The 12,909-nt window shown below is 61.2% G+C and overlaps 1 protein-coding gene across 2 annotated transcripts in view; it reads right to left on the bottom strand.

Annotated features, from left to right (window-relative positions):
* Nucleotides 1-7,467, bottom strand: part of Clip2 (CAP-Gly domain containing linker protein 2) — a 33,858-nt gene extending 26,391 nt beyond the window's left edge. Inside the window, exon 1 of one of the 2 annotated variants that reach the window (XM_090324032.1) lies at nt 7,332-7,467. The gene's annotated coding sequence lies outside the window, so the exon portion shown is untranslated. Of the gene's footprint in view, nt 1-6,827; nt 6,959-7,331 lie in introns of those variants that run through there. The other variant, XM_090324031.1, reaches the window with a different exon arrangement.
* Nucleotides 7,468-12,909: the final 5,442 nt, after the last annotated feature.

Genomic DNA, 12,909 nt, shown 5'->3' with positions numbered 1-12,909 from the left:
CCCCACACAGCACAGGGTGGCTGTCACCTTCAAAAACAATTCTTTTTTGGACTAGGAGGGTGGCTCAGTGGTGGTTCAGTTCCTCAGGGTGACACACACACAAAGAGCTGCAAGTGGCTGGGGCTTGAACTCGGGAGTCTGGGTGCTGCACTGCACTCTTTTTACTCAAGGTGAGCGCACTACTGCTTGAGCCACAGCGCCACTTCCAGCTTTTTCTGAGCAGAGATAAGAGTCCCAGGGCCTTTCCTGCCCTGGCTGGCTTTGAACCGTGATCCTCAGTTCTCAGTGTCCTGAGCAGCTGGGAGGCACCAGGGCCTGGCAAGCCTTCCGTCTGCAGGAAGTAAGTCACTTTTATTTTCTATTGGTTGGTGGGCTGTGGCACACGCTAGGCAAGAGCTTTGCCTCTGAGTTCCTCCCCTGGGGAAAGCTGGTGATTCTGGGCACCACAGATGGACCGGCAGGCCCAGGGTGGTCCCCCCGTCTCCTGCACTCCTTGCGCCAGTGCAGAGGCAGGCGCCAGCTGCAGGCAGGACTCAGCCTCCATGCTGGGGACCCCTGGAGGTGTCCACTGGGGGCCAGGCCTGGCATGGGTAGGGGAACCCATTATTTCTGGGTCCCCACCATCATCATAGGAAAGCAAAGCTCAGAAGACAAATCACCAGCAGCCCCCAGCTGTCATCCCAGCTGCTATAATCTGACGATCTGGGTTCAAGGCCAGCCTGGGCGAGGAAGTCCATGAGACTTTGTGTGTGCGTGTGCGTCTTTTCCTTCTCGGTACAGGGGATCGAACGCAGGACACTGCACTTGCTAGCTATGGGCTTTGACATTGACCTACATCCCAGCCCTGCGAGACTCTTCTCTCCAGTCGACCACCTCAAAGCCAGAAGTGGAGCTGTGGCTCGAGGGGCAGAGCACCAGCCTCGAGCCAGAGTTCAGGGCAAAGCCAGGTGTGTGGCTCACTTCTGTAATCCTAGATACTCGGGAAACTGAGGTCTGACGACTGTAGTCCCAACCCAGCTGGGGCACTAAAGAACCTCAGGTCCTTACCTCCAATTAACCACTAGAAAAGTGGGAAGTGGGGCTGTGGCCCAAGGGGTAGGGCGGTGGCCTTGAACTGAAGAGCTCAGGCCCAGAGTTCAAGCCCCGTGACCCACCAATAAATAAATAACTAAACAAGAATAAATAAATAAAAAGTTTCGGGCAGCACCCAGGCCCTGAGTTCAAGCCCCAGAACTGGCAAGACAAAACCTTCAAAGACCCAGAGCCAGTGACGCCTGGCCCAGCCACCCCCCACCGAGCAGGGGTAACGTTTGTCCCCAGCCTCTGGGGACGGTTGCCTGATTGCCACCGCTGACAAAGGAGACCAGAGGCACTGAGCCTGCCCAGCACCCCTGCAGGGATGGGGGGAGGGGAGCAGGGCGCAGGCTCAGAGGACGGGGGAGGGCTGGGACGTGGTGACAAGCTGCCCCTGCCCCTGCCATGGTGGTGGCTGACAGGGGTGGGTCAGAGGAAAACCTGGGCGCGTCTCAGGGCTCCAATTTCAGCTGCGGGAGGTGGCAGAGAAGGCTGGGGCCCAGGCCAATGGGCGGCCCCTCCCAACGCGGTGCCAAGCAGGGCACCACAGCCCTGGAGGCCGCTAGAAATGGGAGTCCAGAGGCCTGGCGGGTGGGCGATCCACAGGGCACAGCGTGAGGGGCCAGGCGCCTCCAGCAAAACTACAAATCAAGTTGTAAGCCAAGCAATGGTGCCTCCAGCCTATCATCCCCGCTGCTCAGGACACTGAGAACTGAGGATCGCGGTTCAAAGCCAGCCTGAGCAGGAAAGGCTCTGGGACTCCTATCTCTGCTCAGAAAAAGCTGGAAGTGGCGCTGTGGCTCAAGCAGTAGAGCGCTCACCTTGAGTAAAAAGGGTGCAGTGGCAGTGCCCAGACTCCTGAGTTCTTCCAGCTCTTTGTGTGTGTGTCATCCTGAGGAACTGAGCGAGGGCTTCTCGCATGCGAGGCGAGCACTCGATACCACTGAGCCACCTTCCCAGTCCAGCGCACACTAGAAGGCCAGAGGTGGAGCTGTGCACAGCAGCCTTGAGCAGAAACGCTCAGGGACAGCGCCACACCCTGCAGTATCAGCACACACACAATTACACATGCACACAAATTCCAAGAGTGCATCCGAGGCCCACCTGGGCCCCCAAGTGCTGGACCCCAGGACACTGCAGCTCCCCACAGGGCAGCGGGGCGCGGGCTCTGCGTGCAGTTTCCTCGCTCTGCAGCACTCAGGGCGGCCCTGTCCTCTAGCCCCCCCTCTGCCCCTGCTGCTCCCAGCTAGGGTGTTTTGGAGACACAAGGTCTCACTGTGTAGCCCAGGCAGACCGGGGACCCCCCATTCCTCTGCATCTGAACGCCGGGATTACAGGTGTGTGTCCCCACGCCTGGCTGGTTGTTCCTTTGACCCATTTGTCACTAGGCCAGTCCAAGCTGAGTCTAGACACATCCTGTAGCCGTGGGCAAGCAGAGGGCAGGGCTAGGAACTGCCTTCCTGTCAGCTCTGCCAGCCCTGAGGGGAAAGCCAAAGCGCTGAGCCTCCCACCAGTGCCCCTGGGGCAGGGAGAGCCGGGGAGATGGCGCCTCTGCCCAGCCTGGCTCACCCCCTGCCAGGTCTACCCTCTGCCTCCCAGATCACTGCCCAGGCCCGGCAGGAAGCGGCAGCCAGCCTCAGTTGCCAGCCTGAGGAGAGGGGGCTGAGTGGGTCTCCAGCTGCCCCAGGAATAATGGAGAGTAAGGCAGGGCTGGGAAGGAGTAGAGGGGAATGGGGAGTGAGGATGGGGTGCACCTGGCTGTGTGAACACCACCCACCCACCCCAGCAGCAGGAGACTGGGGTCTCCACCCTGACTCGCAGTCCCGGTAGACAATGGCCGGGCTGGGCCAGCGTGAGGCCCCATCAGGTCCACAGAAAAGGACCTGGGAAGAGGCAGGGCTCAAGTGGCCCATGGCACCCACCCACACTCCACTTCACAGACTGGGAGCAGAGGAGTAAGGCATGCTCACTCCCGGGGCAAGAAAACAGGGTGGCAAAGGTCCGTGGCCCAGGTGGACAGAGCTGGGCCAGGCTAGGGGGGCTGGCAGGGCCATGGAGGTCAAGGTGGGGAGGGCAGACAGGACGGGGACCTGCCCCAGCCACCCGCCCCCTGCTGCTCTTCTGCCCCTACCCTCTCCCCTCCACCCCGCCAGCTCTATGTGCCAGTGCCAGCCGAGTGTGGCAGCTGAAAGATCGTCCATGCTCCCGTTCCTCCTCCCAGGGCCAGCCAGGTTGGCAGCCTCTTAATGAATCTGGATCACATAAGCAAGTAAAAAGACCCCTGCCTGGGCAGGAAAGTCCTGAGACTCTCATCTCAATAAACTACAGGGGAAAATTAAAAAAACAAACAAACAAAACAAAACTGAAGGTTTTTTTTTTTTTTTAAGTGATAGAACATTAACGTGAATCACAAGAGGCTCAGGGACAGCACCCAAGCCCTGAGTTCAAGCCCCAGGATCAGAAAAATAAGTCTCAGCCCCCCAGGCTGGATTCAGATGGTGAGTAACTGCGGTGAGTGAGCCTTGGCGTCCACATGTGAATTTGGAATTCTATAGACACCTCCCACAAACCATTGAGAAAGAGCCAGCAAGACTCCCAGGAGCCATGGCGGGGGGGGGGGGGCATGCAGAAAGAAGATCCGCTTCATTGTCGAAACTGTAACCGTAGCCTGCCACAGCAAGTGAACGCACAGGAGGCCGTTTCCGGGGATGCTTCTGTGTTCCCTCCAGCCGGACCACCCGGTGCCCTGACCCCACGGCCACCACCAGCTGAACACGCAAAGCCACGCTCCAGGTAGACACACGTGTCCACCCAGCCACACACACCAACTCCTCCTAACATCCCAGATCTGCCATCACCAGGATCCTGCACCGGCTCCGGGCCCAGCAGCCATGCCTGCAATCCCAGTGTCCCAGGAGGCTGAGGTCTGGGAATCGAGATCAAACCAGTCCAGGCAGGAAAGTCCACGAGATTCTTTCTTATCTCCAATGAACCAGCAAAAAGCCAGAACATGAAAACATGGCTCGGGTAGTAGAACACCATTACTGAATGAAAAAGCTAAGCGAGCTAAGCGACAGTGCCTAGGCTGTGATTTCAAGCCCCAGGCCCAATACAAAAATACAAATAAAATAAAATTCATAGCCAACCTGCCTCCTCCTACCAAAATCCTGGTCTATCATGTTACCAGTAGGGAAACTGAGGCACGGAGCAGGCACGCAGCTTGTTCAGAATCACCCAACTAACCAACAAAATGGCCTGGACATGAACTCAGGCCTTGACCAAGTCTCTGAAACGTAAAGAGCATCTCAGCTCCGGGACCCAGGTGGAAGATGAGGGCAGAGGTCTGGGGGGGGAGGGCGGTGGTAGAGGCCCCCCCCCCACTGCCCATGGCACCAGGCCCAGCTATCTCTGGTTGCTTTCTATGAACATCCTCCAGGTCCCAGGTTCTGTCCTCCGAGAACATTCCAGAACTCCTGGGTGGCCCCTTGCCACATGCGCTAGCAGGGACTCCCCTTAAAGGATCCTTAGTCTCTAGCCTTACCAGCGCTGTGGTCTCCGTGACCCCCCCCGCTCCTCCATGAGAAATGGGGGTCTGCAGGCCTGGACCACGAAGGGGCTGTGTTCACAGGGACTCAGGAGAGGGCCTAGGAGAACGAGGTGGCCACTGCCGCCCTCCTGCATGCTAGACGGCTGCCTGAGTAACCCCAAGGGTACCACGGCGGCACACACTCCACGCTGCTTCCCAGAGTCCACCGGGCCTGCCCACCCCGCATCCCGCACCCTCGCACTCGGCAGAGCCTCCTAGCCCGCCCACATAGACGGCACACCCCACCAGGAGGGGCCTGGCAGACGGGAGCTGAAGCCAGCAATGCCTGGGATAGAAGGCCAGCCCCCAGGAAGAGACCGGACGGCACCCTGGGGAGGCCAAGAAACCTAGAGAGAAGAGAGCAGGCCAGGAGGGGCGGCTCCCGGCCTCTGGGCCCCTGGTGGCCTGAAACTTTGAGGAGCAAGATTGCCAGTCCCTAGATCCCCTCAGCGTAACCTAATTGGAGGAGGCGCACAACCAGACCACATCATCCATAGGTGGGTTGAGAGGGGCCCCGCACAGCCACAGCCCTGCCCTCCCGAGCGGCGGCGGCGGCAGCAAGGGGAGCCAGCTCAGGTGGTCTAACCAGGCACCTGGCATCAGGTCAGGCCAGGAGCGTGCAGAGAAGTGGGTGGGAAGGCTCTGGGCCTCAAAACCCTGCTAGCAAAGCCAGGTGGCACTGGGAGCTGGTACGGGAGCACACAGGGCCGGAGAGAAGCCATAACCACCCAGGTCAGAGGGCGAAGGTGGATGGCATGGGTGACGCGGTGGGGCTGGCCCCAGGGGCCACCTGCAATCCCAGCTACGCGGAGGTGTGACTGGGAAGTTCAGTAAGAGGACTAAAGCACAAAAAGGGCCGGGGGACCCCGCGTTCACACCCTCATTCCACCAAACATCAAAAAAAAGAGGCTGAAGGGACAGGTGGGGCTGGTGGCTTCTCCAATTCACAGGAGCCACACACTGGCCACCTCCTGCCTCCATCCACCATGACACGCTGTCCCCAGGCCCCACAACAGATGGGGTAACGGCAGGGTACAGTGAGTGCCCAAGATGACACAGCAGGGCAAGCAGCAGACCCAGCCCTCGACCCCCACTTACAAGGCCTCAAACTCGAGTCCCAGTAGCCCAGCCCTCTAGCCGCCCCTGTCTGGGGTGCGCGAGGCGCGGGCGCTGCCCTGAGCTCCCAAGACGGGCGCTTCACCGCTTGAGCCACAGCTCCACTTCGGGTTTTCGGTGCTCACGGGGAGAAGAGGCTGGCGAGGCCGGGGTTCGGCCGCGCTCCTCCCCGCAGCCCCTCTCCAGGCTTCTGCAGGTCCTGAGGTCCAGGCCGGAGGGGCGCAGCCGAGCCGGGGGAGGGGAGGGGGCCCCAGGCCCGGCCATTGTTTACATCGGCTATGGGGGGGCCGCCCCACGTGCTGCCGCGCCCCCCGCGGGCGCTCGGGGCCTCCCCACTCCCCACCCGGAGCGGCGCAGGGCCCGGGGCGGCGGCCTGCGGGGCGGGGGCCCCGCGCCTCCCCGAGGGAAAATCTGCAGTCTCACCGCGGGGCCGTGGGGCCCGCGACCCCGGGCCCGGCTCCCCAGACCTCGGAGGGGGCGGCGCCGCGCCCACCCGGCCCGGCCCGGGGCCTGGAGGTCCTCTAGCGCCGGGAGGTAACGCTGGGGGCGGGGGGCGGCGGGCACAGGCGCCCCGCAGACCGACGCCCGGGCCCCGCCGTGCCGCAGGCGCCCTGGCCCCGGGGCCGGGCGCACCGTCCTCGCCCGCGGTCGTCGGCGGAGTCCGGGGCTCAGGTCAGCCTCCGCCCGCGCCCCGGGCCCGCTCTGCCCGCGCTCCCCGCATCCCCGGCCGGCTCCGCCCGCGCCCCGGGCCCGCGATCCCTGCATCCCCGGCCGGCTCCGCCCGCGCCCCGGGCCCGCGATCCCTGCATCCCCGGCCGGCTCCGCCCGCGCCCCGGGCCCGCGATCCCTGCATCCCCGGCCGGCTCTGCCCGCGCCCCGGGCCCGCGATCCCTGCATCCCCGGCCGGCTCCGCCCGCGCGCCCCGCATCCCCGGCCGGCTCCGCCCGCGCCGACATCGCTTCCGGCCAGCGCCCTGCTTGCGCCCGGCGGGGCCGCCGCCGCCCCCCGCACCGGGTCCTTTGTCGCCCGCGAACCCGCGGGCGGCGCCTACCTCGGTCCTCCGGCAGCGCCTCCGCTGCGGGGCCCCGGCGGCCCCCGAGCGAGGACGCCGCGGCCTCCGGCGCAGCGCCGCCCCGCGCCCCGCGCGCTGCCCCCGCGCCCCGCGCCCGCCGCAGGCCGAGGCCCGGTCGAGCAGACGGCGGCAGCGCCGGCGACCGAGGCGAGCGGAGCCCGAGCGAGCGGCGCGGGCGAACAAAAGGGGCCGGCGCGGGGCGGGCGCCCGGGGCGGGGCGCGGGCGGGGCGGCGGCGCGCGGCCTCCCGGTTCTCCGGCCGCGGCGCCGCGCGGGACCCGGCGGGCGGGCAGGAAACCGCCGGGCCCCGCGGACGCCGCTCCCGCGCCGGGCTTCGAACGGGGCTCGAGAAATTCCTTTCCTTTTTGCGCCGTGGCGCGTGGGGCTCCAGCTCGGGACCGGGCGCGGCCCCCGGGCCCCCACTCGAGCCGGCTGGACCACGCCGAGCCGCAGGCCGCTTCCGGCCTGATCAAGCCTCACGCACTTTCCTGCCTCGATTCTCACATCCCAGCCTCCTGAGCCTCGCGTCCGGCTCCGCCGCGGCCCGATGGACACCTCATCCGAGGGGCGGGGACGGGGAGCGCCGGGCGGCCCACCACACTCCTCCAGACGGAGCGGCGTGGTCTCCGGGAATGGCTGGCACCGGGGGCGTGGCCCAGGCCGGTGTCTGTCATCCTCAAGGGCGTGGTCCCGAGGGCTGGCGGCCCTCCGGGGCGAGGCCTCCGGGGAGGTCTACCGTGGGAGGGGCGTGGTCCAGGGGGCGTGGCCTCCGGGGAGGTCTGCCGTGGGAGGGGCGTGGTCCCGGGGGCGTGGCCTCCGCGGAGTTCTATCGTGAGTGGAGCATGGTCTCCGCGGAGTTCTATCGAGGGAGGGCGTGGTCTCGATGGCGACTGTGGTCCGGGGGCGTGGTCTCCGCGGAGTTCTACCGTGTGAGGGGCGTGGTCTCGGGGGCGGCTGTGGTCCGGGGGCGTGGCCTCCGCGGAGTTCTGCCGTGGAAAGGGCGTGGTCCTGGGGGCGTGGCCTCCGCGGAGTTCTATCGTGGGAGGGGCGTGGCCCCGGGGGCGTGGCCTCCGCGGAGTTCTATCGTGGGAGGAGCGTGGTCTCCGCGGGGTTCTATTGCGGGAGGGCGTGGTCTCGATGGAGGCTGTGGTCCGGGGGCGTGGTCTCCGCGGAGTTCCATCGTGGGAGGGGCGTGGTCTCGGTGGCGGCTGTGGTCCGGGAGCGTGGCCCGGAGGATGGCCGTCGAGGGGGCGGCACCCGCCGGCGAAGGAGGCGAGCAGCCCTGGGGAAGCTGCGGTCCCCTCCCTGGTCGGTCTGCAGGCAGAAGCCGAGTGTCAGCCCAGGAAGTGGCCGTTTCAGCACCCCGAGGGCCCCCTGGGGCTCTCCGCCCCCCCCCCCCACTCTGAGCCTAGCCGATCCGTTTACCAGCCACCCCTCCTGCCCCTGCGCGGGGCAGATCACTCGGGGCCCTTCCGCGTCTCCAGCTCCCTGCCTCCAGCGTAGGCATGCTGAGGGGGTGTGGCCTCCGGAGCTGGGCGTGGCCTGTGCGGGTGGGTGTGGCTTCGTGAGGGAGATGCCTCGGATGGGCGTGGTCTGTGCGGATGGGTGTGGCCTCACGGTGGTGGCGTCTTCGGGGTGGGCGTGGCCTGTGCGTGTGGGTGTGGCCTCGTGTGGGAGGTGTCCTCGGGCGGGCGTGGTCTGTGTGGGTGGGTGTGGTCTCGTGTGAAGGGGGTGTCCTCGGGTGGGCGTGGCCTCGTGAGGGAGGCGTCCTCGGGGTGGGCGTGGCCTGCCGGGAGGAAGTAGGTCCATGCAGGAGACCTCGTCCGGGTCTGTCGGAAGGGGGAAGGGTTCGTATGACCCCTGTCCTAGGAACCCAGCACAGTGCCTGGTAGGGGCAGGAACGAATGGGTATTTGTTGAACAAATCTGCTAATGCTGCTCCTGTCATACATAGACTCTAAGAAATGAGCTACGCTCTTACCTCAGTTTCCCTTTCTGCAAACTGCAGTGTAGCCAACACACAGTTCAACAAAACTTGGTGGTGTGAGGACAGTGCGTGGGTACTGGGCCAGCCCCCCGAGATCCCACATGGTGGGGGGGGCAGCTAGGCCTGGGATGCCATGGCTCATGCCTACAATGTTAGCTTCTACTCAGGAGGCTGAGCTCTGAAGATAATTTTGTGTGTGGGGAGGTGTCATGGGGCTTGAATTCCGCCTGGGCGCTGTCCCTCAGCTCTTCAGCTCAAGGCTACCGCCCTCCCCTTGAGCCAAGCCTCGCTTTCCTGTTGTCTAGAGGTTAATTGGAGATGAGTCTCAGGTCCTTTGGTGCCCCAGCTGACTTTGAACCTTGATCCTCAGATCTCAGCCTCCTGAGTAGCCAGGATGACAGGCGTGAACCACTGTGCTGGCCGATAATGGTTTTGAAGCCAGCCCTGACAGACAAATCTCACAAACCCTTATTTCCAATTCACCCTCCAAACACTGGAAGTGGAGGTGTGGCTCAAGTGGTAGAGAGCCAGCCTTGAATGAAAAAGCCAAGCAACAGCTCGAGGCCTAAATTCAAACCTGGGGTGGGGGAGTGGTAGGCGTGCCTGTGCGCGTGCACGCGCGCGCGCGCGCACACACACACACACACACACACACACACACACACACACACCATACAAGTTCTTAGTATCTCCTGGAAGTAATCAAATATTTATAGTAGCTGTTAATGAGTCAAGATGTGTAATTTAGTAGCACAATCACACTCCTTTTACACAATTGTTAAGCTAACAAGTTTATAGAGAGAACAATGGGTTGATAAAATAGTTCCAGTAAAGTCAGGCAAAGTCAAGTCAAGGAGTAGGGATGGAGGCTGTAATTGGACTGGGTGTACCTCAAGTGATAGAGCACCTGTAGGTTTCAGATCTGAGTGCAAACCCCAGTACCATCAAAAAGAAAACTAGTACCCCTAGGTGCTAAGGAGGCTGAGAGCTGAAGATGGCAGATTGAAGCCATCTTGGACGGGAAAGTCTGTCCAATTTTTCTCTCCAATTAGACAGAATCTGTCTGTGTGGTGGAGGCTGCCCTGAGCTCATGATCACACCACTGCTGGTGCAAAAGCAAAAGCCAAAACACCACCCCAAAGCAACGTTGCTGGGGGCTGGCTGGAGTTGTGGGGCACCCGCGGGGTGCAGGAGCCTGGGCACCGGCAGGCCGTTGTGGAGCCCAAGTCAGGTGGTAGCGGGCACCCAGTGCCCCAGGTGGCATGACTACACAGGAACAGAAGGCAGAGTTGGCAGGGAGAGCTCTGGAGCCCCACTCCTGCATGGGCACCCGTCATCCCTCTCTGGTGTTCCCTGTGCCCTGGTGTGCCCCTCTGGGGAGCCCCCACACATGAGGTGACACTGGAGATCTATGCCACAAGCTGCAGCTGGAGCCTGGAGCCCGAGCACCCACCGCTGCCCCTAGGTCCCCCCACAAGCCCAGTGGCCTCATCTCTGGGCTTTTGATTTCTGGGTGCCTGGGGCTTCGGCCCAGATATGGCCCACAACTGCTCAGTGGCTGGGAGGGCAGAAGTGGACTCCTCCTTTCCCCCCCTCCAGTAACTCTTCCCCTCCTCTTCCCTTCCGCCTCCCCCTCCTCCCTCCAAGTCCCCAAGGCCTGAGCCACTTCCAGATGCTGCTTCAGTCTGGGAAGCCAGACTTCCTGTTTTATCCACCCACAAATGGCGCTGTGGCTCAAGTGGTAGAGTGCTAGCTTTGAGCAAAAAGAAGCTCAAAGGCAGTGCCCAGACCCTGTGTTCAAGCCCCAGGACTGGCAAAAAAAGAAAAAAGAAAAAAAGCTGAGCTCTTCAGGCTATCTGCTCTGATGTCATTCAAAACTGAAATCAAGAGACCTTTCTAAGCTGGGTTCTGGTGGGTCACACCTGTAATCCCAACAACTCAGAAGGCTGAGATCTGAGGGCTGCAGCTCAAAGCCAACCTAGAACAGAAAAGTCTGTGAGACTCTTCAATTAACAAGAAACAGCTGGTCGTGAACTTGTGGCTTTAATGGTAGAGCACCAGTCTTGAATGAAAAAGTTCAAGGACAGCACCTGGGGCCTAAGTTCAAGCCCCAGGACAGGCACGTGCACGTGGGTACACACACACACACCTATCCATTGTCATTGTCATCTGCTGTCTGCCAGGACAGCTCTGTCCCCTCTGAACTTGAGTTTGCTCTTTTGGTTTTGTCAGTTGTGAGGTTGCTTTTTCTTCAAGTCCGGCACCAGTTTGTTTTCTTCTTCTCTTTCTCCTTCTCCTTCCCCTTCTTCTTCAGCTTGAGCTCAGGGCCTAGACACTGTCTCTGAGCCTCTTCGTATTCAAGGTTAGCACTCTCCCACTTGAGCCACAGCACCACTTCTAGCTTTTTCTGTGTGTGTGCGGCTGAGGAATCGAATCCAGGGCTTCGCGCATGCTAGGCTGGCACTCCACCGCTAGGCCACATTCCCAGCCCAGTGCTAGTTTTTTGTTTGTTTTTGATGGTTAATGAGTCTCAGGGACTTTCCTGCCCAGGCTGGCTTTGAATCACCGTTGTCAGATCTCAGCCTCCCGGGTTGCTAGCATTGCAGGGCTGAGCCACCAAGCCCGATGTGGGTTTGTGGAGAGTCATGTGTGACCATCCTTTTGGCTGAGACGCTGGAACTTGATCTTAAGCTACAGGCTCCTTTAGGGTAAGGGAAAGCAAGTCTTGCTACCTCTCTGGAAGCGCCAGTAGTAGGCCAGAAAAATACAGAAAGTCTCCCGCCTGGTCTCCTTGGCTGGCCAATTAAAACTTTCCTCTAAATCCCATGCGGGAGGCGACAGCAACCAAAGGATTGAACTGTCTCTGGTTCCTACCAGCTGGGGTGGGGGGGTCCTTCCCTCCCAGGCGGCCTGGAAACTCATATTTTATTCATGGAAGCCAGGCATAAACAGGATGTAAATATTTGCGGGCTGTGTGGGGGTGATATGTAAGGGGGGAGGCTGTCTAAAGTGGGGGGGCTGCAAGACAATACTTTCCGGGGACCCGCCCCTCCTCTGCTATAGGCTGCAGGTGGGGGTCTGCACAGGCTGCGCCCCTGATTGGAGATGGGGTCTCTCCAAGGGAAGACAAGGCTCCTTATTCCCAGGCTCTAACCTTTGGGGCCCCTTGGTCCCCCAGTTCCTCCTCAGTGTTAGCCTGGAGCTTTCAGGGTTCCACCCTCAGCCCCAGAATTTCCCAGGACCTCCCCGGCTGCTTGCACCCCAGGGCTGCACACAATAGGGGGTGTCCCCCATTCCTGGTCTGGTGGCTGAGCTTAGTCTGGGGGTTCACTCAGATCAGGTCCAGATTGTTCTGTCCTGTTCATTAACTATTTGCTGGATAGAGTTAGGTAGACAGAGGCGCAGTCCCCTAAAACCTGCCACAGGCCTTTTTCTTTTTCTTTTTTTTTGTCAGTCCTGGGCTTCAGCTCAGGGCCTGAGCACTGTCCTTGGTCTTTCTCAAGGCTAGAGCTCTACCACTTGAGCCTCAGCACCACTTTTTGCTATGTATGTGGTACCGAAGAGTTGAACCCCGGTCTTCTTGCGTGCTAGGCGAGCACTCTACCACTAGGCCACACTGCCGGCCCCTCTTTTTTTTTTTGCCAGTTATGGGGCTTGAACTCAGGGTCTGGGCTCTGTTTGTCCCTGAGCTTCTTTTGTTTAAAGCTAGCACTCTACCACTTGAGCCACGGCACCATTGCCAGCCTTTTCTGTGTGTGTGATAGAGGAATTGAACCCAGGGTTTCATGCATGCCAGCTAAGCACTCCCAGTCCCTCCCCCTTTCTTCCTTCCTCTTTTCCTTCCTGTCTTCTCTCTCTTCCTTCTTCCCTTGTGTTCTGAGCCCGGGTCTTGATGTGCAACCCAGAATGGGCCTGTTGACTTGTGATTCTTCTGTTTCCTAAGAGCTGAGATTACAGGTGTGCTCAACCATACCTGGCTCAGGTAAGTATGGCCACAGACAAGCTTTAAAAAGCGTTCCAGCCAAAGACCTTATACTTCTAAATTGGTCCCCAGCCAGGCTTTGGTGGCTCATGTC

The sequence above is a fragment of the Megascapheus bottae genome, chromosome 34 (genome assembly GCF_031878675.1).
Source record: "Megascapheus bottae isolate mThoBot1 chromosome 34, mThoBot2.hap1, whole genome shotgun sequence".
Classification (NCBI taxonomy): Eukaryota; Metazoa; Chordata; class Mammalia; order Rodentia; family Geomyidae; genus Megascapheus; species Megascapheus bottae.
This window is presented reverse-complemented; position numbering and strand designations above follow the sequence as displayed.